The 22,471-nt window shown below is 40.9% G+C and overlaps 1 long non-coding RNA gene across 1 annotated transcript in view; it reads left to right on the top strand.

Annotated features, from left to right (window-relative positions):
* Positions 1 to 22,471, top strand: part of LOC109282321 (uncharacterized) — a 75,454-nt gene that overhangs the window by 36,370 nt on the left and 16,613 nt on the right. Inside the window, exon 2 of the long non-coding RNA XR_002089268.2 lies at positions 5,302 to 5,440. This is a non-coding gene — a long non-coding RNA (uncharacterized LOC109282321). The remainder of the gene's footprint in view (positions 1 to 5,301; positions 5,441 to 22,471) is intronic.

Here is a 22,471-nt window from a genome sequence, read left to right as displayed (position 1 = left end):
CTTCGGACAGTGTCGTTCAAGGACGCCTGACTTCGCTGAACTTTGTGGAAAGAGAAGCTTGCTGTGTACCAGGCGTCAGAGGGGACTGCGGATAAGTCGCTGACGCAAATTGCTTTTGTCTGTCATTGTTTGTTTTGTTACTACGCGTAGTTGTGTTTTTGTTAAGTCAATAAATCTTTCTTACCTTTCTACCCTCAACCATACTCTTAATCCCGAACCCTCCGCAGGCAGCTGGGACACTGAGCATTGCAAAAATGTAGGCCTTTCGGGCCAGAAGTGGAATCCAGAAGTCTGAGTTTGGTATCAAGACTCCCTGTACCATTCATGGAATGGTATTCCATGCCTCAGCATGGAATCCAAAACAGCCAGCACTGAGTGGGAGCTGCTAAGAGCTCGCTAAGGCTAAGGACAAGGGTATGTCTTCAGCCATACATCTTTTCACAGTACTAGAACTAGGTGGCATACCTTGATGTTATTAGGCAGGAGGTGAAAGCTAATCAAAGGAAGTTCTTTTACATGCAGGTTGTAATTAACTGGTGAAACTAACTGCTGTGGAATATTATAAAGGCTGATAATTTAACCAGGTGCAACAGGATTGGGCAAAGTCATGCAGTATAGGTCCATCAGTGGGCATTATACATGGCAGTGAGAGGTGCCACCTGCAAATTAGGTCTTCCTAGACTTCTGAATGCTGGAAGTTATAGGGACAGAGGGGAGGAAACAGTTCAGTATGGAGAGGGTCAGAATCGGGGATCTTCCCCTCAATATCCACTTTGTGATACAGGATACTAGACTAGGTAGACCAAGTATGGTACTTTTGATTTTCTTATCTGACTAACTTCTTTGAGGATCCATCCACAGCCTATAACCCTCTCCCAAAAGTAGGTCCTTACACTCTTTCTTTAAAAAAATTAGAAGAGGTCACCTTTTTCTTAATAAATAAATAGATAGCCAGAGACGGAGGTACCGTTTAATGCGATGCCTAGTGGTTAGGGCACTCACCCAGACTGGGAGATGAAGATTCAAATCAAGTAGTAGCCATCTCTGCATTTTGTGCAAAGCCCCAACCCAGCGGTTATTCATTGGACACATTTTTAGACTATCTCCCAAGTCAAGCCACTTAGGAGGTTTAGGTGAAATACATTCATGAGACTCCTGTGAAGATTTTAAAGTATGTTGTGTCCAGTCAACAGTGTCAGATAACAGTTACCAAACTGAGCATTCAAATGCAGTCATAAAAATAATTACTAAGCATGATCATTTACATTTAAAATATGATGCTAATAGGAAACTGCAAATTAGGGTTATATCCTGCCATCATTTCATGCTTGAGATTCTCAATAAAGTTAATGGAAATTTTAATGTTATGAGGAGTAGCTTTACTGGATGTACACTCCATACTGGATAAATCTCTAAGCTATGAACGAAAGTATGTTGAAAAAACTGAGGTAAAACTTTCTGAAGAGAAACTTATCAAACAATAAAACTGACAGACCAACACCATAACACCATTATTGGTCACATTTATTATAATAACTATAATAATAAAACTTGCATATATCTGGAAGCTTTCATAGTTAGAGGATCCTCAAGTGTCTTGGATAAGTATAGTGATATCAAGAAAAGGAAGAACAAACTCTAAAACCATCTTGTATAATATTACATTTATGAATATAAAATAGTCAATAAATAATTTATGAAAAAAGTTTTAAAACTCAGTAGAGCAGACTGAAATTTTTCAGACAAAAAGTTTTAAATAAAAAATGGCCCTTTTTGGAGAAAAGGAAAATGTTCATGTAAAACTGTTGATATTGTCAAAATGTATTATATTCATGAAAACTTTGGGGCTTTTTTGGTATCTCCAGTCCCCTCCTCACGCTCCCTCTCTCCCCCATCCCCCAGCCCCACATGTCAGGATCAAGTCACAGGGCCCTGCACTCCCCATGCCCTGTCCCTCATGTTAGTATTGGACTCTGGGATACTGCACTGTCTCTGCATGGCTCACTGCATCAGGGTCACAATCAGGCTCTGGGACCTGACACCAACCTGCTGGGCCCTGCATGTTGGGATCAGGTCCCATGCATAAGACCTAACATGTAGGGCCACATTCCATGGGATCCCTATGGACCCATGGGTAGCTTTATGGGTAGGGTTGCCAGCCATACAGGATTGCCCTGGATTCTCCAGGAGTTAGATATAACTCTCTAGGACACTGCTGAGAGTCACCCAGGAGATAAATGATAGGGCAGTCGTTAAAATAAATATTAAACATTGAATCCAATTTATACAGTCGTCTAGTAGGTTTTTAAAATGTAATAGTAATGTGCATTTGCCTTCCTAAAGTAAAGTCTACACACCGTAATGCATAATTGATATACGCAAGCACACAGGCATGTTTGTGTTATGGCTACTGGACACATTAGTGTTCTGGAAACCTCCCAGAATAGGTTCAAACAGAATTGGTGACCCTACTTGTGGACTGGATGACATGGCACCAGGGCTGTATCTGGCTTTCAGGCTGAGCAGTCCTGAATTAGTTGCATGTTAGTATGATGGGTCTAGGGAACCAAATGCTGGCATAGAAGAGTTATGGGGCCAGTAAAGTAGGTGGGGATCACTTTGGACTGCTGCTTGATTCCATCTCTCTCCTCCATGAGGATATCAAGACTGCAAGGTGCAGAGTTGTTGTGGCCTGGCCCAGAGATAGGCCATTCCTAGTGTATAAGATATTCTTCTAGTCCCAAGCCATAGGGAAGGAATGGAGATAACAGAGAGGCTTCAATGAGAGAAAAAGATGAGACTCTAGGAAGGGTAAAATATAATTAATGCTGGAGGACTGTGGTAGGAAGGGATCCACTGAATGCTGGGATGTAAGTAAGTCCTGCTGGGCTGAACACAGACCTGAGCAGGGACTTAGAGCAGAAAAGGCTTAAGTCCTCTTCTGCCGCTCTCATTGGTAAGACAGCCATCAAAGGCTACACTTGGGGCTCTAGTGACTATGGCAATGGCACGTTTACAGCAAGCAAAGCTACTCTCAAAAGATGAAAAAAGCAGCAGAAAGAGTACAGCAGAGTGTAGTGGACCATGTATGGATCTATAAACCCCATCAGGCATGCTGGTGGGGAAAGACTTTCCAAACTCCCCCATTACAGTTAGAAACTGCATGTCTGGGTAGATGCTGTGAAAGTGTTGTAGGAGGGCTATGAGTGATTTTTCAGATGGCAGTGGTAAATCGGTATACAGTGGAGAGATATCTTAAACTGTTGCTTGGGTGTAGGGTTCCTATTCACTCTTCATGTTGTATTCACATAATCAGCCTTTTTGTCATTTTGATCAGCCTCTTGTGAGTCTGTATACATCTGCTGCAGATCAAGGTCAGCTTCAGATTGTATTGAGGTAAACTGTTTAAAGAGGATGTGTGAATTAGTAACTATCATGATGTCTGGAATTCCAATGACAGGAACAAGTTCCAAATCCAATCTAATTTGAAAAGTAAATACTATATGCTTTGAAAATTTGGGGAAGAGATGGGGTTTTTTTAGATCAACATTTATCTAGATATGTGAAATGCTTGGGATATTGACTTAATTCAAACTATGTTGTAATTATCTTACTATATTTTCAATGAAGTCACTTTCTGAATGAGATAAGAAAATGTATAGTCTTTTAAAATAAATCTCTTTTATTTATTCACAGAACACAAAGGCTGAGGGCAGCAATGACTTTAAGTATATAGATATGATTACAGTGGTATGCTGCCTCCTCTCCTGATTTGTGATAATGGTACCAGTAGAAATGAAAGGTGCTTTATATCACTATAACCAATCTCATAGGGGGAAGGGGAATAAGCTACACTGGTATAAATTATATTTATCTGGGCATAGCAGTGTCTGCATGTGGAGGTGTTCTGGCCTGACTATTTTGGTAAAATATCATGTGCTGAATTGAAATGGTCATTCTTGTTAAAAACAATCTGTGTAGGCAAAACTGGCTTTTCCACTTCTTTGCATTATATCCAGTAATCAACATTAATATGAAGATAAATGTAAAATGGATGCCAAATCCTGCCATACAGATTTGATAATGTTTCATACATTATCATTAGTCTGCATTCACAATAGTGAAAGACTGCACAATAACAAGGCAGCTGAGAATGTAGTCTGTGCAGTATAAACTAAAACAACACTTTCTTCCTCACAGTCACTAGCCAGTGTACCTTATTTTTTGCTCTGTAGAGGTTATTTTTTACGGTAGAACTATAGTTTAATCTCCATAATCTTTTGATTATTGGCCTTTCTGATGAGTCTGCCAATGTGGGGTGCCAATTCCTATCAGTTGGATGTTGGTTGATTGATGTGGACACCTGTCCAGCAGCAGTGGACTGACACCATTAACTCATTCATTTAGTTCACTCTCAGGCAGATGGTGCTGAATTTTGGTTACAGTCATCTTTGGCTGGATTTCATCTAAAAGTAAAAGATTCTGCATTCTGTTACCGCTCTCTTTAGTTATCCAGTTCTACATGGACATTTGTCTCAGAGATAGGGCTGATGAAAATATGGGTAAACAGGTGGTAAGAAGAATTAAGACTGTCTGTTCTGAAAGTAAGATTTGATTAGACAAGCCGCTGTAAAATTATTCTAAATTCTGCCACTGACTATGGCAAAGAGGACAATACGTATTCATTGATGGGCAGAAAGAAATAGAAGTAAGAACAATTTAGCAAGGGGTTACGGAAGTTTCAATCTTTGAAGACTAGGAAGGGAATAACCAAATGCAGCTTGACTTGGGAAAAACTAAGTATCTTAATGTTAAACAAAATCTATTCTGATTACAAGGTTTTAGACCAAAGTTTATCAACTTAAACCTAGTTAAAGCTCCACAGTCATTTTTATATTATTTTTGGAATGGCACAGCTGATAAGAATGAGCTTCGTGCTTCTTACCCCAGGAGAAGTCTGGTAGCTTGTTTAGCAGCATGGGCCCATGCATATCCTGTGTTTTGAATCTTTGGAGAGCACCTCCTCTTTTGATTTTTGCAAGGCAGCTATCATCCATGTAAGACCTTTCATTGTGACAAAGACCTAAACCAGTCTAACTGCAAGAGGATTGAGACAGATTTAATACATACAGTCATATGAACCTTATAATTGGCCCTAGAACTACCAAGATGATCCCATAGGAAGATTCAGTGAAAATTGCTCCCACAAAGATCTAGACTATGAGACCATGTAGAAGAAGAATGTTCTTTCCTGACTCAACAGCAACACCTAAAGCAATGGCCTCTCTCTTCCATGAAAAGGCATCCAAAGAAGGAAGAAGGAAAAGCCTCCATTCTTGGGATATGCCAGCCTGATTGCTCATCTGCTTCCAAGAGACTTCTGCTGATTTCAAGATCTGATCAAGCTGCTCCATTACTTGGTTCCAGAAACAACAATCACGTGAGTCAGGGATACCTAGGGAACAAAGCAAAAGCAACAAACTTGCTTTTTTTTCTTATGGGAGGAATGACTCTTTACTCTTTCAGTATATGAAGAGTAGGGTATATATATGTTTGTTGGGAAATGGTACTATTAATAATTCCCCAAAAGTGAATCCCATCCTTTCTCCCTAGTGTGTTACCTAAATTTGTGAGTTCCATCAAGGTTAAAAGGACTAATTCAGAATCTACTATTGTGAATGATTCATTAGTTACCTCTTTTTTAATTTCCTTCTCAAACTCCGCAGTGTTGTTGTTCTGTGCAAGTGTGCATTGGTAAGAGCAGTATAGTATTCTAGGTGCTTCTTTGTAACTAGCCAAGTTGGTTTCACTGCCTGCTTTGGGTGATGTACTCTGGTAAAGTTTCTAATGCCAGAATATGATGTTAAGTCCTTTGCAAAGGCTCCCATTGTAGATGGCACTGTGCGAGCCGGGAGCGATCCGGGCCCTTTTTTGTGCCGCACGGGCTGTGGCCAGCAGCCCGGGCACGCTGGGTTGGAGAAAACAGGCAACACGCTAGAATTAGGCACGGACGCATAATGGTTGATTTAAAGATTGTTTACTTACACCGAAGATGGTCACGGTGTAGGCTGGAAAACTTGCTTGAGTTGCGGTTACAGACAGAAAAGAAGAGAGGCGGACTAGAGTTCCTTCCCGTGAACATTATTCTAGCCCATCCGGTTGGACGCTCTAAACTGCGAGCCCGTTGCGCCAACTGAAGAAAGTACTCAAAGTAGAGAGCTCTGAATAGACTCACACGAAGTTTGCTAGGCTCCATGGATCCTTTTTGCACGCAGGGAAGAGGTATACGTCAAGGATTGCACTCGGCGACAGGGAGAGGCTAGAGGCTGATCAGACCCCTGTTTCCTCCTTGAAATACGCTGGGTCCAATAGGCTCCGCAGCACTTAGAGATCTTCACACAGTGTGAAGTCTCCTCCTCCTGGTGTTCGTGGAGTCCTCCAATTTGGGCGGAAACCACTCAAACTTTTTATACGGCTAGCAAGCCAATCGCTAGCCGCCACGTAGGAATAATTTAGAACTAGCCAATGGTGGGGCACAAATTTGAATACGAATGGCGGGAACTCTTTGCCAAGTGCATTTCTGTGCTGCAAAGAAGAAATGCACCCTGCAAAGAAAGCTACTGGTGGCAGGAATTCTTTTGCACCGGGGTTCTCCTCTGCAGCAGAAAACTCCACCGTGCAAAGAAGCTGCAATTTAGCGGGAACAATTTAGCAGTGCCGAAGCACTCACAAAACAAAAATCACACCCTTGGGTTGTGACATTCCCCCTTGCTGAAGGCATAGCTAAATTAGACTGCACGCTCGTCACTCGAGTTATTAAGAGCTCTTACTATGGGTTGCTGAACCAAACGAGTAAACACAAAATTTGCTAACATAAGAAGTTCGTCCTCTAGGGATCGAATCAAATAATAACCAGCACAAATACATATACACATGATCAGATTCATAACAAAAAACTGCACGATCAGGGCTTCAGTGGGCGTCATGGCGAAGTTGTGCGTCAGGCCCTCACTTCTCGGTGATGTTATCCTTCTCAGGTCCTCTCTTTACCACGCACTCTGAGTTCCGGATCTGTAAACAAAAAACTCTTAAAAAATAAGTTAACGTATTTCAAAAATATTTACAAAATTTACATGGAACTATACTATCATTTCTAAAACATATAATACAGATGTTTGCTACTTTGAACTACCCTCTCTTGCACACTCAACTAGATGAAATTGTCGAGGAGCCATCGTCTAGCTCTTCTAGATAACGGAAACCTAACTCATAGGCCAGTTGCCATTGACCTGCGTCTCCTAAAATCCAAAGTTGTCGCTTATTGAGTCCAGAACGCTGTAGGAGAAATCCAAACATGTATCGCTCTTCTGGTGTTCTCTGTGGCAATGATGGAAGATAGGATTCACGATGTCTTGTGCCTTGAATCTCAGTCAGGTGTCGACGGTCCCGATCAATAGATAATCTTGGCTCCATCAGGATACGCAGTCGTGACAACTGACGAAGGAGAGGCTAGTTAGTCATGCTTAAACTCCATGGACATGAGTTCCAGCCATGAGACTATAGCCTCGTCAGACTCTATTTCAGATTCTTTGTATAGCTGTTGTAATTTCGTCCAAGCACGAATGCGACTGGTGACAACATCTCGCTCATTTGTTACTTGATTGATCGTGGCTGTAGGACAAGCTGCTTTTTCGGGAGTTGATGTTATTACAGGCTGAACTGCTGCTGCGGGAGTTACTGCTGCTGTTACTGCTTCAGGCAGGAGGGGTGGATGCACTCCTCCGCTCGATTCTCCCTTTCGTCGGCAGGAAGGCGTGGTCGGCAGAGGCGTCGCCGCGTCGCTGGGCGGGGTTGCCGGAGACAATGCTGTGTCGATGGGCGGAGTCACTGACTGAACTCTCGCGGGTTCCTCCGAAGCTCCACCCTTCTCTTCCGGTTCTTCCACGCCGTCTCCCTCTTGCTCAGCGCCATCTTGGGCTGGCGTTTCAGGATCCCTTTTCTCAGCCGCTTCTTTGACCACCTGAACAGCCATACGCAGCTGGGCCTTTAAACTTAAATTCTTGTTCATTAAATCAGTAATTGTACAGAATGTTGCACTTAATTCTCTCCCCTTGTCGTACCACGGGGCTACCCTCTCATCTGCGGTGTGTTCCTCCGTCTCCAGATCTTCGCGGAGCTCGGATGGAAGCTCGTGACTCCTTAATCTAGACGCCATGAGGGGAGGGAACCGGTCAATCGGCACTGGCTCTTCACTCTCCCAAGCATATCGTAGGCATCGGGCACACTCCCGGGTGAGGGTCGGGTTCACTGTGCCCGCCGGGTTGACTCTGGCGAGGGACACGGTATCGAGGGGCATGAACAGGACCCGCTCATCACTCATTATACACCCGAACGCCGCAGGGAGCAAATACACTTCTCTCTCTCTCGGGGCTCTGTCTTCGGAGGCTCCCTCTTCTCCTGTCATATTGAATGAAATAGTTTGAATGTTTGTAAAGGTTGCCCATTAGCCAGTTTCAGGAAGAAGATAAGATTTATCTCCTTATCTAGTTCTTTGTTTTGGGGACTACGTGCAAAAGGTCCTGACTTTGCTTAAAGTCTTAATTTAAATTTCATCTTTTAGAAATCTTTTACAAAGAGAGCAAATATCCTGAATTCCAAGAGATCAAACCCTGAAGCCTTTTGACCAGGTTGGTAAGAAAAGGGCATTTGCAGTGATATGGAAGTTTCCCAAAGGTAATTAAAAATGCTCAACAAAGGTAAAAGAATCTGTTGAGTAAGATCCGAGCCCAAATTTGGGAGCAATGATATATTGAGTAGGAGGAGCCCGCTGACGGCAACTCGCTCAATAAAAACGGTAACTTGCTGTCCCAATTTGGAGGTGACTAAACTTGTAGAACAACGAAGGAAAAATCGCAAGTATAGCCCGGTTCAGACTGATCACCTGAAACTACCCTCTCCGTGAACACGAATCTCTTAGTTCACGCTGAAGCCGCGGAGCACCTGAAAAGGACTGAAGGAAGGGGACTTAGTCCTATCACTGCTGAGGCCAGCCTATTGAATTGTATTGCTGGGCCCATTTCATTGAACCGTACTACTGAGGCCAACCCATTAAATCGTACTACTGAGGAATGAAACCATATTTTGGTATTTGGCTTCTTGGAATTCTAGGATTGTAAGTATAATATGAAAATAATAGTATTGATTCAAATTTAACTTTTAGTTGTAATTGTAGTTGTTTTTGTAACACTAATTCTTATAGTATTGTTTGGGAAGGAAGTGCATTCGGAGATTGTTTCTGATATATGTAATTATTGTGTTTTTAATGTTTGTGGTGTTTCTTAAAGCTAAGCAGTGTTATATACGTAGCAAAGAGTTTTAAAATAAAATTGTATTGTATAAATTAAGTGTGTAATCATTGTGAAATCGTGCAATCAGTTAACTACTCCCCCAGCCAGTGCATCAAAACGAATCAGTAAATTGTGCGGGATTTTCTCTATTCCATAACCCACTAGAGACATCTCCCTTTAGCGAAAGGCGTCCGCTGACAAATCTCTCACCCGTTCCGCCTGCCTGGTGGTAAGCGATATGCGTCTCCAGCTCCTCAAAACTTTTCACTTGGCGTTTGTTATCGCGCCAAGGGCAGTTCTTAACTAATTCCAGCTCTAGCGTGTTTTCTCCTGATCCCATCCTCTTCGCCATGTGCGGGCCCGGAGCGATCCGGGCCCTTTTTTGCGCTGCGCGGGCTGTGGCCAGCAGCCCGGGCACGCTGGTTCGGAGAAAACAGGCGACACGCTAGAATTAGGCACGGACGCGTAATGGTTAATTTAAAGTTTGTTTCCTTACACCGAAGATGGTTGCGGTGCAGGCAGGAAAACTTGCTTGAGTTGCGGTTACAGACAGAAGAGAAGAGAGGCGGACTAGAGTTCCTTCCCGTGAACATTCTTCTAGCCCATCCGGTTGGAGGCTCTAAACCGTGAGCCCGTCGCGCCAACCGAAGAAAGTACTCGAAGTAGAGAGCTCTGAATAGACTCACACGAAGTTTGCTAGGCTCCATGGATCCTTTTTGCGTGCAGGGAAGAGGGATACGTCAAGGATTGCGCTCAGTGACAGGGAGAGGCTAAAGGCTGATCAGACCCCTGTTGCCTGCTTGAAATACGCTGTGTCCGATAGGCTCCGCAGCGCTTAGAGATCTTCACACAGTGTGAAGTCTCCTCCTCCTGGTGTTCGTGGAGTCCTCCAATTTGGGCGGAAACCACTCAAACTTTTTATACGGCTAGTAAGCCAATCGCTAGCCGCCACGTAGGAATAATTTAGAACTAGCCAATGGTGGGGCACAAATTTGAATACGAATGGCGGGAACTCTTTGCCAAGTGCATTTCTGTGCTGCAAAGAAGAAATGCACCCTGCAAAGAAAGCTACTGGTGGCAGGAATTCTTTTGCACCGGGGTTCTCCTCTGCAGCAGAAAACTCCACCGTGCAAAGAAGCTGCAATTTAGCGGGAACAATTTAGCAGTGCCGAAGCGCTCACAAAACAAAAATCACACCCTTGGGTTGTGACAGGCACATTAGTTATTGCTTTTGATTAAATAAAAAGAACCTTTTCTCTAGTCCCATGAGTCTCAGTTCACAAAAAACAATTATATCTTGACTCAACTTGATTACTTGTTGCATTAATTTGATGAGTCAATATGTTGATTATATAAGACACCAGTGTTAAGTCACTGATCATGTTTTAGAGTTATAGTATTTTTTATATTAAATAGTTTAGTGCAGGGGTGTCAAACTCACAGGTCCCATGGACCAGATGAGTGATGCAGGGCCAGTCCATGGGCTGGATGAATTGTGAGTGGGCAGCCCCATGAACCAGATCAAGGCCACAGATTCTAACCTCCCTCTCCCTTATGGCCTGTTGGATCCAGCACCTGTGGTGTTGCCTACAGCAGAGTTGTGCTGCACATGCAGCATGTGTCCCAGAACAGCCAGAGAGGGCTCCGTGTGTTGCACAGTTCTAAACTGTTTGAGTTAGATTGGATGCAGCATGGATCCTGGGCCAGCCCAGGTGAGGCTGGTCTGATGTGTGCTGCCAGGGCCGGACACAGGCACTATTCAATTTCATGAATGGGAATTATGCTTCTCATAGACCCAGAATGAATTTAAGTTATAGTACTTTTTTACATTGAATTAAAGAACAAACAAAAATCCTAAAAGCCTTGCTTTCCAACCTCTTCCTATGTTACAGTCTTATTTCCAGTTATCAGATGATATCTCAAAAAATAAATCGCAGAGTATTTGTGTAGTATTCTGTATGTCTTTTTACTATCTTTTCTCACTTTTTCATTCCAGTCCCTTTCTTTCTAATCATAATTATAATTCAATATTCCACACTTAGCCACTTTCATTCTAAAGTTCTGCACAACTGTTGGTCAATCTTCAAGTGGCAGAATATCTGGAATTCTCCTTAGTTTGTGAGGTTAAGTCTCACAATGCCCTTAAAAATCAGCTAGCAAAAATCAGCTTGCCCTTAAAAATGCAACTAGCTTTGGGTGGGTAGCCAGCAGTCAAGCATATAACCCATTCACTACATAACAATAAAGAAAGAAGAATTTTTAATCAAGAATACAGACACAGATCCAGGCCTTTGTTTTATCCTCCAAGTTCTGAAATGATTCTGCTGGGGCTCAAACTTGTGACTGGGCTACAGTAAATTTTCAGGTCTTAAACAGTCAATTAAGCCATTGCTTTCAGTTCTGGTCAGCATACTACACATTACCTGTACTCATAAATAAATATAGGTAAAAATGCAGTTATAAAAGTATTTTAAAACAAGATGAGGGTCATAGTTTGCCTGAGTGCTAGGATTTTAGAATCACTAACATGATGTTGTACCTTTGCTGTCATTTAGAGCAGAGAGTTATAAAATTGGAAATAATTGTGTACCAAAAAGTACTTTTTTCTCTTGCTGCAAAGTTTACTAATTGTTGTGAGTTGTAGCCAAGCCTGGTTCAAAGTGAAATGTTCTTTACCAAACAGGCAGATGTTGTTTTCATTTTAAATCCAAGAAAAGCAATTAAATATGAATGATATCACTGACTTTGTCATGCTATATGTTCCAAATGCTAATTCCTTGGATAATGAGAGATGCATATTTTCATTAGATCAAATGTCCACACTTTAGCAACAAGTAATGAAAGTACAGGATACTGTTACAACTTTGAACTGGCCCTTGTGGGGTAGTCTAATAAAAGAAAACTAAATTAGGTATCAGTCTTATATAAAGAATATTTTAAAGTGGTAAAATAGATATTACAAATAACATATGGAGTAAGTTTTTGCAGAAAGACTATTATTTTAGGTTTCTGGCTTAACTGATGTACTTAATATTTAACGGGCTTAACTATATTTAATATTTAACTATTACATAGCATTTTTTCAGCAGGTCTATTCATTTAACAGAATGCCATTCAAAGAGCTCAGTAACAGTTATAGTGAAGTATTCACTTAAATCCCTTTCCTGACCTCCTTTTTCCCTCATGAAGGTCCTAGTGATCTTAGCACTTGCATAAGAAAATATGTCTGGTGCTTTTATTGGGGCATCAAAAAACAAAGACTCAATACTGGTCCCATAGAAGTGGGTGGCTAGGTTACTATCAGGCTGTTTCACAGATTATTTTGAAAATGTCCTTTTGTTTTCAGGCACTTGATTTAAAGCATGGAAATCCTGCAATAAGCTTGCATGAATCAGGGCTGCATGAAAGCAGTTTAGATTATATATGTGCATCCTCAATTTGAACTATGTTTCTTAAGTGAGTGCACATAGGTATGCACCTGCATGAAGAAGTAGCCCAAACCAAATGTGTTGAATCAATAATTGAATGGAATGGGATGAGATGGATAGAAATTGTGTTAGTCCCCAAACTGGCCATCAGGAGATTAGAATACCCAACAAGCAGTCTAGTCAGAGGGATTATGCTGAATAACCAGAACAAACTCCCTGGCTGCTCTATCCTGATCATCCTAACCACTTTCTAAATTAGCCAATTCTGAGAGGTCAAATGCACCTTAATTTATATCTGATCTTCTCAGCAAATCTATTGTATTTTGTCTTTTGGTAAGATGGAACTTTGTTGAGCACTAAAGTCCTCTGTTTGGTATCATCATATTCAAGAATCTCTTTGTAGAAGTCTAATTCTACACTGACAGCCTTTCTAAGGTTTCTTTTGGACTTTCACTGTGGATTGAAAATGTGGCCACAGTTCATTGCAAGGACATAACTGTTCTTTCTACAGCTGAGGTCTGGTTTGGAAATCGAACCCTAAATGTTTTTTTATAATAAATGTTTTAAGTGGGTGGTGCATGATTTGTTATACAAGCTAGGTACTACTGAAGGTGACTTTTTAACTTAGATTCCTGTGAAAATTCAAGCCATAATTCTTGTAATATATCTATACCTTTGGCATTTGTTCCTTTAAGCAGGCTTTACTGTTCTGTGCTTGCACATCCTCTGTCTCACACAACTTTCTTTGAGTTTTACTTTGGGAAAATGGTGTCTGTACTTACAGAAAACTAAGCAAGATATGTGGGATTCAAAATCCATGTTAAATTAGCTATAACTTTACAAACTTAGATTTTGCAAAGGTGAAACTGTCTTAGGCTAATTACATCACCTTGCTCTGTAGAAAGCATGTGATTACAATATTTCTGAAGCTTCCAATGTATTAATGAGGAAAACTAATTTTATAAGGCTGTTCATTATACGGAAAACTAATATAAAATTGTGTAAGAGCAGGGGAGACAACCCACAAAACAAGTTCATAGATTTATGGCTAAGTGGTGCCATTTTCTGTATTTTAATTCTAATACTAGTTTCTGCCTTTGTTCACCAGTCAAAACAAGGCAAAGCCAATAGCTATTTTGCACAGTATTAACTCACCTTCACACCCTACATTTCTATTGACAAATCGCATCAAATTATGAAACCTGAACAAGAAGTGGATGATGGATGAGGGAGCATCAAACAAGTTTCTGCAAGCACCTTATGAACTGTCTGAAGTGTTACAGTCAAAGCAAGAAGAATGATTGTCCTGCTTGTGAGGATGCTTTGATGTGTTTTAGTGCCAAAGTAATTTACTTGTATTTCTAGAATGAACAAATGAAGAGATTTACATTTTATTCAAAAGCAGGAGAAAAATATAAGGTAACATAGATTCTTCAATTTATTCAACTGTGACATAATCCAATAGTTCTGGTAGAATGTAATTATAATAATAGCCTAATTGAAAGTAAATTAAACAAGACTATGACCAAGTGCTGTCACACTAAATGAAAATTTAAATTATGCCAGAAACAGACAGCCACATACTGAAATTATGACTTAAGAAGTATGACTTTTTCTTTTCAGGTTAACCAATGAAGGCTTCACAAATATTTTGAAGCTGTTCTTGATATATTGTAGGTAAAAATTAAATTTAAACTCTTGGTGGAAATTTTGCTCAAAAACAAAGCAGTCAAGTCAGTTTACTTTGGAAAGGGGAGGATCATAAAAAGGGAGAAAATATGAAACCATGGGGTAGATACAAATATGAACTTTAGTGGCCTACAAGCTAGCTGCTGTAAATGCCTAAAATTTAGGCACTCAACAAACAAAGTAGAATTCAAAACCAGAAGCACTTCAGCCCAATTCTATTACCCAGCTGCATAACTGTTTTTGGCATTTACATACAGTTTGTGATCCTATTCCACATGCAGTATGGATGCATAATAATTGACATGGCTACTGTTCATGCTCAATAGGCTATGCACTAGCTGGGCAGCTACGTGGCTGTGCACATATATAAATTACAAAATTGTAGCTGAACAAAAATTGATGATAAGGAGGTGGTGGGCAGTACTCTCATGCTTTCACCCCATTTGCTCAGGGGTTCAGGTACTCACCCAGGAAGTGGGCTACCAGTGTTCCAGGGTCTCTCTGACTTCAAAACATAGTGTTCTAACCACTGTGCCACAATTTGCCTGAGCTTTGTCCAGCTCTTTTTCCAGGTCAGACATTGTCCTGACCTTTATCCAGCTCTCTTTTGAAGTTGGCACCCTGAACAGCAAAGAAAAAGAGATATGTGGGGCCAGGAAAAATAGAACAAGTTTGAGGGTGTATAACTTAATGCAAAGTGCTGCACCTAGGGAGGAAAAATGTCCAGCACACCTACAGCCTAGGGAATGACCTGCTGGGTGGCACGGAGGTGGAAAGGGATCTCCAAGTTGAACATGAGCCGGCAGTGTGACGAAGCCATCAGAAAAGCCAATGGCACTTTATCGTGTATCAGCAGATGCATGACAAATAGGTCCAGGGAGGTGATACTTCCCCTCTATCGGGCGCTGGTCAGACCGCAGTTGGAGTACTGCGTGCAATTCTGGGCGCCACACTTCAAGAAGGATGCAGATAACCTGGAGAGGGTACAGCGAAGGGCAACTCGTATGGTCAAGGGCCTGCAGACCAAGCCCTACGAAGAGAGACTAGAGAAACTGGACCTTTTCAGCCTCCGCAAGAGAAGGTTGAGAGGCGACCTTGTGGCTGCCTATAAGTTCATCACGGGGGCACAGAAGGGAATTGGTGAGGATTTATTCACCAAGGAGCCCCCGGGGGTTACAAGAAACAATGGCCACAAGCTAGCAGAGAGCAGATTTAGACTGGACATTAGGAAGAACTTCTTCACAGTTCGAGTGGCCAAGGTCTGGAACGGGCTCCCAAGGGAGGTGGTGCTCTCCCCTACCCTGGGGGTCTTCAAGAGGAGGTTAGATGAGTATCTAGCTGGGGTCATTTAGACCCAGCACTCTTTCCTGCTTATGCAGGGGGTCGGACTTGATGATCTATTGAGGTCCCTTCCGACCCTAACATCTATGAATCTATGAATCTATGAACTTAATGAGATGGCTTCTCCTCCTGAAGGGAGCAGGTCCTTGATTTTAGTCTGCTCCCTGTTCCCAATAGGACAGAAACTTGCCTACTGTTCTTCATCCATTTTATCCAAAGACTGTTAAATGTAATGTGAATTGGCTTAGTTTCAAAAGCAGCATTGGAGAAGGAACAGGACAGATGGCTGCTGAGCAAGTATTTTTTGTATTGCAGTTTCAGACTTAGACTCCTCAAGTCTGCCTAAGTCCTGTTCTAGGTACCTAACTACTTTCTTGAGTTTAGTAACGTATGTTTAGAATATCATTACAAGGCTTCTTTCCAATCTATACACAAACCTTAGGATACATTTTGTTAGGTGACCCTTCCTTCCTACCTACCCACCATGCACTTGTCATACTGAAATAAATGCTTATTTGTGGATGGGCCATAGCTCAGTGCACAGACAGTATAAGACAACTGGAGCTTTCCTATTATACCCAAAGTCAGATATTTTCTCTCTCCTTCCTATCTGGCAGCACTGTTGCCTCCACAGTTACCTTGATGTTATTCTTTCCTGATCATTTCAGATCTCCTTTCTCTGAAAATATCTGTCACCACTTGCACGACAATGTCCATGCAAACCATTGGCTATGGTGACATATCTGCTTATGATGAAATGTTCACCTCACTATCACAGCTTTCTTCTGAGTGATCTCTGTAAATTCTTCGTCTACAGATATACAGCAAGTGCTGCTCCTTCTCACCCAGAAAGAAAAGCAAAACAAACAGTTCTACCAACTCCCCACTCACTTCATGAGCCAATTTTTTGACTTACCTTCCTTCTTTTTAAAAATCTCTATGAACTCTTTTCAGGATAACTCAACTCTGTGGATCTCTTACCACCCCTTTGTTGCCTCACAACTCTAGAATGAGTCTCTGCAGCAAATAAGTAATTTGCAAGTGTAGTTTGTTGGCTGTATACTCTGAGTGCAATCTCCTGCTCTTCAGCAACAGATTTTAATATATCTAACAAAATGCCTGCATGGCTCACAGACTGCACATTTCACCAATCCGTCAATACACAGCTGGTGCCCTTATGTGGTTTTCTATTGAGAATTCAATCTAGTCTTTTCAAATGTTCAGAGCAGTCTGGACTATCAGCTCCACCAGGGAAAATCTGTAGTAGGAACAGAGGTTCCAGATAACTTCATTAGACTGATCCTCCGCGTTCAGCTAGCTAAGTTCATAATAATTTGTCAACCCTGATGATTCCGATAAGGTTAGACCTATTTCATCACTGTAGTGAGGATTGATCCTGGGATGATTAATAATCGGGGATCCTTAATAATCGGGGATCCTGGTTTTCTCTGATTTAACCCCCCCCCCATTTTTAGTTAAAAAAAAGTAACCCCAAGTCCACATTTTTCCATGATTAAAATGAAACATCACTATCTATCTATCTATCTATCTATCTATCTATCTATCTATCTATCTATCTATTTGTGGTGTTTCATTTCAATCATGGGAAAATGTGGATTTAGGGTTACTTTTTTTTAATCGAAAATTGAGGGTTTTTTTTAAATCAAAGAAAACTGGGATCCCTGTTAATAATGCAGCCCAATATGACACTTAACTTTTTCTCCTAGTAGAAATAACCCATCTCTATTGCAGGGCTGCTCTAACGTTTCACTGGTTATTATGAAAAGCAAAGAAGGATACAGAGCTCTATTCAAATATGTTTAAAATTTAAGTAATTGAAACTGAAACATGTTGCCATATCAGTGGTTCCTACCACTTCTGAATGATCTATTCCTAACACACTAGGGGCAATTTCATTCCTTTCTTTTTAAAAAATGAGGTCTTAGATATTCCATATGTGAATGAATGCATGAGTTCCTTTTCATGTTAACAAAACATGGTCGGGGTTCATCAAAGAAATGGTCTTCAATACAGATATTTTTTCAGAGGAAATCATAATCCTTTTTATTATCCAATATAATGGAAAAAATAATGATTGAACAGATTTAAATGCTTCTTCCTCATTTCTCAATAGCTCCCTGTCATGGCCAACTGGAACCAGGATGTACTTTATATGTAAGTGGAGCATTCAAGGCAAATTGTACAGATTGAATGATGTCATTTTGCACAAATTAAAGCGCAGATGCCTATGAAGAAAGCTGTCCTTTTCATTTGTTTTTAAAAAGTTGGATACTTTTTGGGTTTCATTTGGATATTGAGAAGAATTTATGATGTATAAGAAAAGTAGAGGAGCATTTTGTAGCACTCGCACTGGCAGGTAAAAAAATGTATATTTAAAATTCTTTAAATTATTAAATTATTATTAAATAATTCACAGAGCTGGCTCCTTATACTCTCCCAAATACATTACCGTAGTTATCATGAATGATCCATAAGTGTGATTGCTTTTATATTTGCTGATGTAAGAATGTTCAGCTTCTTCTCAAAGAAAACAACATTTCAGGAGCCAGCCTGTACCCAAAGACAGTTTGGCCGCTGCCTTCACATTGAGTAGTGGGACGAGTAGCAGTTGGATTAGTCCTGGGTTACAAGCAAAGGGAATCCAGAGTGTTGAAACTTCAATAGGCATCAGTGTAAAGTACAAAAAAGTACAAAATGCTCGTCCAATGAGAGCTGTAAAAACAAGGTAAATAACAGTACAGGATGTGCACAAAGTGCCACATTTGCATTATTAATGCATGGCTTCACAGTAATAACCTGTGGACCTGAAGTGCACCAAGGTATGTTACTTCCTAGTTCCTACTGCCAAGCCTACATGTGGGTTCATTAATAGGATCTATGCCTATTAGCTATTTGCATGTTTATCAGCCATTTCATACTTTTATGATTCAAAGCAGTGTGGTACCATCTCCACAGGATAATATTTAGCAGAAGAATATAATATGGATAAATACCGGGGATCTGATTTTCTGTGCACCTACGTTTATACTCCTTTACTCTGCTGTAATTCTTAGAGCCATAAAATGGATACTTGCACTTGATAGCTTCAGAATGGGTGATAATGAAAGAGGCGTTAAAACTGGCTACTGTGTTGTTATTTGTTTAGTCAGTAACAAAACTTGTTAGAGCTCACTGAATATGAGCAAGCTGAGTCAATGAATAAATTAGACTATGAAAAGCAGAAACTTTACTTGACTAATGAATTTGGCAAATAGTGTTTTATTGGTTTTAGTGCTTATAAGTATTTATTCTGGGACTGTGCTTGAATAAAAGTTAGGACCTGCAAAAATGTACTGATAGATGGATATGCCTAAGCTGTATTATGACAAATGTGAATGTGCACTTTTAATTGTGCATTTACAAAATTTCAGTCCTGTGATTGTACGTTTGTAAGGACTACTGCAGAGAATTGAGTAGTTAGTATCACTTAGTAGCAATTACTAAAGCACATGAATGGGATAAATAAACCATAAATGATGCCTTTTAGATATTGTCAATTAAGTATGGATGTTTTCCAGTGATCAGGTGTCTCTAGTTTCCCATTAACACATGCTTATTAAAATTAAATTATAAATGCAATAGTGATTGATGTCCTAAAAATGTTTTCTTAGTATGATTTATTCCATTTATCACTCTGCATCATAAGATGGTACTGCACATTTACGTGTGCTAAATGACAATGAAATGCATAATGAAGATTGTGCTTCCTGCTCCTTACTCACTCATTAATGAGTTTATTCTCTTCTGATCCCTTTGGACTGCAGGATGCAGACATGTTTGAGAACATGCTTCCCAAAGCTAAGATTGTACATAAGGGAACTGGGCTTATTTAGTCTGAAAAAGAGAAGACTGAGGAGAGATTTGATAGAAGGCTTTAACTACCTGAAGTGGGGTTCTAAAGAAGATAGAGCTAGACTGTTTTCAGTGTGGAGATAACAGAACAAGGAACAATGGTCTCAAATTGTGGCAAGGCAAGTTTAGGTTGGATATTAGGAAAAATGTTCTCGCTAAAAGGGTGGTGAAGCACTGGAATAGGTTACCTACAGAGGTGGTGGAATCTCCATCCTTGGAGGTTTTTAAGGCCTGGCTTGACAAAGCCCTGGATGGAACGATCTAGTTGGGGATGGTCCTGCTTTGATCAGGGGGTTGGATTAGATGACCTCCTGAGGTCCCTGTAGCAGGACAAAAGGGAAAAGAATGTGCTTGCTTGCACCCTCTACCTTACTGGAGTGAATTCTGGAGCATGCCAGTGTTGCTGCCGGCCTTGCTGGGTCACTGCCATCATTGCCAGCTCTGCCGGAAAGCAAGGAAGGCACCAAGCAGATGTCACAGGGGAAGCCTGTGCAGGACACTGGGGAAGCCCAGGAGTTCTGGCTCTGCTGTGGGCTCTCTTCAACTTGAAGGTCTCTATTAATCTGTAGGAGACTGCAATGCTGCCACACTGCAAATTTCCAACCCTGATCAGCAATAGGTGGACATAAGAGAAGCACAGGAAGGAGAGTGAAGGCCCTTGGATGAGAAGCTGAGGAGGGAGCACCAGAAACTGGTGATTCTGTCCACATTTTTGTTTGTTTATTCAAGATGGACTTTTAGGGATCCTGAGTGGGAAGACTGGAATTTATTCCTTAGAAAGGCACTCCAAACTGAGCCAGGGGTGGGCGGGGAGGGGATTAGGTGCATTTTGAGGTACTCCCAGCCCAAACTGGAGCCCCAGTGACTGATTTAAAGGCTCAGAGGTTTGTGGAGGGAGTGTAGGCATGAAGGAGCTTCCATTAGTTCCCATTGACCTAGCTTAAGATGGTGTCCCTCTGCAGCGAGAAAGGGCCAGCCCTTGCCACAGTCTACAGATGTGTTTGGTCGCACGTAAGTACCCTGCCACAAGATAGTACTGTCCCTGAGAGTACTATCTTATGGCGGAGTTAATTAATCTACTTTGCCCTAATACTGGTGCATATGTAGACTGTGATGCTACACTGTGGAGCTAATAAGTCTCCTGTGAGGTAAAGTGCATGTGTAGATGCATGCACTGTGAACCAAACAGAAGCTAATACCACTTTATCAATCACATGTCTTACAGTAAGGAAATACTGGGTGGTACACTTGGAAAACACAGATAATCTAATGTCTAATTATAGTAGGTATATTTAAACATTTCCTGGAAGCTCTAGGATGCCAGATACCATTAAACTGATTTTCTTTGTTTTGTTGTGTTTAGCAGATTGAATCAACTCTTTGAGGTTTGAACAAGTTTGGTTCTAGATCTAGCTTTTACATGCTAAGCCCATCTCTTGAAGGGGTGTCTAAATGTCTGTTACTGATCAGAAAGTTGTCACCCTCTTTATATCATAACCCAACTGTGATAAACATAGCCCATATTTTTGAGGAACAAAGGCCTGGCAATGGAATTATTTTGGCTCACATCTGAGCTAAAACACAGGTGAAACAAAACCCATTCACGCCTTCATAACAAGTGCCTGAAACCTGATATATTCATTTCAATGACCTGGAAATGAAACTGTGTCCTGTTTATTAAGAGTAGAAACATGTACTCACTGCCATGACTAGTCAAATTTCAGCATGGCCTCTATCTATTCTTCAACTGTTTATATGAAAATACCACATATGCTACCAAAAAATGCCTCAAACCACCACTGAAAAATCCCAAAACCTCTATGATAAAGTTTAAAAATTCTAGCCAGAAAACTGTGTTTTTAGTAGGTACAAGGTCTAAGTATTTTGTATGTATAAATAGTGTATTTGGAGTATACTTACAGGTATGTGCATGTGTACAGAATGGGTGGTGTATGTAAAGGCTTCTCTTCACAGGAGAAACCAGAAGTGCTATTTCAAACAGAAGCACTCAGAGAGCACCAGGGGCATCCACAGTGAGTGAGTGTGAAGTGGCTAGTGTGTTGTTAATTTACAGTCTAGGTTTCTATGCAGTAATGTCCCTGTATAGATGTTTGATATGTGGGTATGAAGGTGTGCTCACAGAACTGGAAACAGGAGGTGAGTAATCTGGCCCTGTCATAGCAACTCCACTGTCATCTTTCTTGATAGTCCATCTATATTCTTGTTATCTTATTTTTAAATCCCATGCAGTATAAAACTGTCTTTCATCTACATTTTTAGATCTTGACTTTTGAAAAAAAATATCAGCCATCTGGCCACATGAAAATGATTGGATTTTTTTTCTTAGAGTAAAACCCTATCAAACTATTTGCTTTTCAATATATTTCCCATTCTCTTCCGCTTTGAATCCTAAACATGAGTTTTCATCTCTGGGGAAAGTCATTAGGCTTGACAGTTTTTAAAAAATGTTGTCTTTGAAATTGTTTGTGGCATTGATGATGTCTTTAAATCTGGCAGCTCAGCCCATGCCCCCTCCTTTCCCTCCTCCCCCCCGGCTGCAGTTACATTTGAAAAAATAACAGATGGGGACAATATCAGAGCAAATTATGTCTATCTGCTTCTGGTAATGTTTCTACAGCTTGCAGTACAGCCACAGCCCTATTATAATGGTAAGAGAAATTATCTAGTGCTACAGACACACTCACAGAATACCACTTGGATTTATTAATGGAGGTAAAGTAAACCCCTGCTAAC

Source organism: Alligator mississippiensis, chromosome 5 (assembly GCF_030867095.1).
Source record: "Alligator mississippiensis isolate rAllMis1 chromosome 5, rAllMis1, whole genome shotgun sequence".
NCBI classification, from domain to species: Eukaryota; Metazoa; Chordata; order Crocodylia; family Alligatoridae; genus Alligator; species Alligator mississippiensis.
Note: the sequence above shows the minus strand (reverse complement) of the source record. Positions and strands in the feature narration are given on the sequence as shown.